This window comes from Cryptomeria japonica, chromosome 10 (genome assembly GCF_030272615.1).
Source record: "Cryptomeria japonica chromosome 10, Sugi_1.0, whole genome shotgun sequence".
In the NCBI taxonomy this organism is placed as follows: domain Eukaryota; kingdom Viridiplantae; phylum Streptophyta; class Pinopsida; order Cupressales; family Cupressaceae; genus Cryptomeria; species Cryptomeria japonica.
Window position 1 is genome coordinate 29441451 of NC_081414.1, and position 4297 is coordinate 29445747.

Below are 4297 nucleotides of genomic sequence, written 5' to 3' on the forward strand. Positions count from 1 at the left end.
CAAATAAACAAAAAATAAAATAAAATCCCTTTTAGAAGGAGGCCGACTTAAGTATTTAGTAGTAAAATAGGATAAAATCCCACTTAAAAGGAGGCTGACATGTTTATTTAGCCAATAAATGTGTTTTGAGCGCTCACCTTGATTTTTTAAGTTTTAAAATTAATTCCAAGGTTTCAAAGGTGGTTTTTTTCATTTGTTTTAAGGCTTGGAAATTAGTTAATTAAATTATAAAGGCCTTAATTCATGCGAACTTGATTTAGCTTCCCAAATGTCTTGAATTTGGCAAATTTAGTGAAAATTGTGGGCTAGCTTAGGAATATTAAGGTTTGATCAAGACTTAATGAAACTTGTTTCCTCCTTGAGCATCAAAATATCCAAAGTGATGGTTTGAACTCCTTGTCTAGACTTGCTCACTTGATAAAATTGAAATTTTCTCAACCAATATTTGCAAATTTCTTTGTATTCTAAATCTTGCAATTTGCCTTGGACTCAATCAAACAAGGTTAAATGATAGATTTTTGATATTTTCGCCCTGGACCCTCTAGAAGGGTCAGGAGCGATTTTTCCAATTAGGTCTAGAATATCTCATTTCTTTCACTCCAAAATCTCCTGGAAGGCGAGCTTATGCTTGTTTCGACCTAATCAAGTCTTGCATTTTAATTTTTTGTCAGGAAATTAGGTGAAAATGTGAATTTCGCTCTGGACCCTCTGGAAGGGTCAAGAGCGATTTTTGCTTTTTGTAGCTCATTTTTTATCATTCCAACTTCAATCCACCTCTCAATGCTAGGAAATATCTTTCTTCTTTCTCCCAATCCAAGTTTGATTTTGTTTTGCAAGGCAGAATGGGAGATTTTAGGATTTTCGCCTTGGGCCTCCTGAGAGGGTCAGGAGCGAATTTTGAATTTTAGGCATATTTCTTTATGCTTTTAACTTGACATCACTTCTAAGGCAAAGAACATCATGCCTCCCTCCCATCCAAATCATGAATAGCAAGATCTTGTCTTAATTTTGCAAAAAAAAAGGGAAGAACTTGGAAATTTCGCCCTGGGCCCTCAACAAGGGTCAGGAGCGATTTTTGCAATTTTGACTAAAAATCTTCATTTTTCCAACTTGAAACTCCTTTGCAAGGTAGGTTCTCATCTTTCATCATGCTTTTGACACTTCATTTCAACCAAACCAAGCAAGAAAGCCTCCTTCTAAGCCTTTTTGCCTTGGACCCTCAGCAAGGGTCAGGAGCGAATTTTGCAATCTAGACTCAAAATGTTTCATTTTTCACCTTGAAACCTCTTTGACATTCCAAAACTAAGCAAAAACATCCCCCATAAAATTTTCGCCCTGGACCCTCTGGAAGGGTCGAGCGAATTTTAGGTTTTCAACAAAGTCCTTCATCTTTTCATGTTGACACTTTCTCAGGTGGGTAAAGGGAGATGTCCTTGTTTCATCTATGTCCAAAACTTGACTTTTTTCATTGCAAGATGAGAGCTATTGGGAATTTCGCTTTGGATCCTCTGGAAGGGTCAAGAGCGAAATTGCCTTCCTTGTCCAGAATTTATCATTTTGCATGCTTCCAAACCTTTGAATGATGTTCAACCTTCATTCCAAGAGACCCTGCATAAAACAAGTTAGCCAAAATTAGTGAAAAATAAGCTCATATAAAATTTTCGCCCTGGACCCTCTGGAAGGGTCAGGAGCAAAATCCTCATTTTAGGCTAAACTGCTCAAAATTTAAGTTTCAAACCTCTTCACAAGGCAAAGTCAGGTCATTTTCAAGGCCAGGAACAAGTTTTCAAGCTCAAACAAGGCAGCAAATGAATTTTATAATGAATTTCGCTTCAGGAGCGAAATTCCTCTTCCAGGCTAGAATCCATCATTTTCTCGAGGTTTTCAAATATTTCCAATTTTCCCTTCAAAATACCTTGCAAGTCAAAATTTGGTCAAATAAGGCAAGAAATCAGTCCGAGGTTGATTTTCGCCCTAGACCCTCTGGAAGGGTCTGGAGCGAAATTCACTTTGGACCCTCTAGAAGGGTCAGGAGCGAAATTTGACTTTTTGAACTCTCCGTCAGGATCATTTTATGTTAAGTATAAGTGACATTTCCTTCTATCTTTCTTCTTTCTTATACTTTAAGTTATATTCCATATATACTTTCAGGATATTTGAGAGTGGTTTCAGACCTCCAGGAATTATATTGCAAAATCTAGTTTTTGGAGGATTCTTCAGTTTTCCAGACTTAGTCAAATTTCAGGATCAGGACATTCCAGACTTAGCCAAATTTCAGGATCAGGACATTCCAGACTTAGACAAATTTCAAGATCAGGACATTCCAGACTTCATCACTCACCAACTTGACCTAACTCAAGCAGAACCTGCTATCCAGGTGATCTCCCTGGCGACACTCGAAAGCTAAAGGCTAACAGACAAAACCCTAAAAGACCTAGAAAACAAACCCTAGAAAGCAAAAAGCAGGGGTCCCCATTTGCAATGGGGCGATGTGTGAAATGGTCACAACAGGTTGTTAGACATGCCCCTCTGTAATGTCCCTAATTTTTCAAGTCACAATTAATTAAATTGATTTTTATTAAGTTGTCAAAAAATAAAATAAAATATTCAAATGATGAATTAATATTAATTAATTGTCAATGGGCCCTTGGTCTGCTGGTGAAGTTGAATGGCTCCAAATGAGCCCACCAGGGATCAAGTCTTGTTGAGTGCAAAGGCTCTGACATCATAAGGGATGAGGCCAAGATCGTGCCCCGGAAGAATTTGGCGGAATGGATACCCCTCAATCCTCGGGTTTCAGCCTATAAGCTCGTGCTCCCATAATGGGTGGCAAAAACTTCTCCGTGAAGGCCCTCACTGGGTTGATGGCTCACAAGCTTTGTGCCCTTGTTGGGCTACTGTGCTCACAAGTCTGAACCTCCATCAAAAAAAATTATTAATTAATTTATTAAATAATAAAATATTATTATATGTCACTTTATCAAATAAGTTCTCCAAAACATAATAAATATTTTAGTCAGCCAAGTCAGCCTAATGTTCTAGATGCTTCTTGGAGTTCTTTATAAGGAGGTTGAATGGAAGAAAGAAGGCATGCTTGATATGATGTTTTAGATTTTATAAACAAATTAAGATGTCTAGAGACAAAAACCTTCAGGAGCTTGACAGAAGGACTGGATGAAAACTTGGTTCTTCCAAAGGGGTGGATTTGCGACGGAGTTCACAGCTGTGCCAAATTTGTGAAGCCTCCATTGGAGACAAATTTGTAAGGTTTGAAAGCTTGTTTAAGAAATAAAGATATATGTATCTATTTCAATCAGAAAATTATTAGAATAATATCTTTCTCTTTGTGTTATTAATGATCATTTAAGTTGTTTCTAATTTCGCCTCTAGTTAACGATTGTTTCTTTTAGAAACATCGTCTTTGTAACTCTATTTAAAGGAGCTTTGTCTCCTCGATTAATTGAACAACATCGATTCTTTGAAATCCATATGCTTTTGCATCTGTATTATGGTATCAGAGCCTTGGTTATTTTCGAAATAATTTTTCAATTAAAAATTCGTCATGAATTTTTAACAGTTTTTTTTGAAAAATTTATTTGTTTATTCGAAATTGCTACTTTGGCAGTTCGTTTTGGCTGCAACTACTAGGGTTTTCTGGCTATTTTCTGCCCTCTCCTGCGACCTGTCTCTCCTGCATTTCGTGCAACCACGCGACGCGTTTTTTTTCCGCCTGCAGATTTTTTTTTCCCTACCATTTTTGGACGGAAATCTGCATTTTCGGCTAGGGTTTTGACCCTCCAGATTCAGTCGAAATTTTTTTTCTGAGCATAGATTGTGGTGGGTTTTTCGAGATCTCAACTGGGTCGTCGTCAAAATTTTTTGGGTGCCTCGATTTTCGAGCCAGCGGATCCAGATTCTGACAGTAGATTTTTTTTGGGTTTTTTCGCAAGGATTTCTAGGTTGTCTTCGGATTTTTCTGGGTCAGCCAGAATTTTTTTTCTTGAAATTCGTGCCCACCGTACTTCATTTTTTGAAGTATGTACCTGCATCTGCCTCTGTTTCTGCATTGGGATTCGAATTTTTTGAATTCTGTGCCAACGCCTCTTCTCAGGTTTTTCGTTTTCCGTGCATTAGGAAATGTGCAAGATGGTGTCATTGACCAACTTGATGTTGGAAGGCAGTCAGGTTTTGTGCACTTAGCATCTTCTCAGTACCTCGTTTTTTGTACCTCAAAAAATGTGAAGATGGCTTATGGGCATCGATGTTTGTTTCAGTTTTTAATACTTTTTTACCTAAA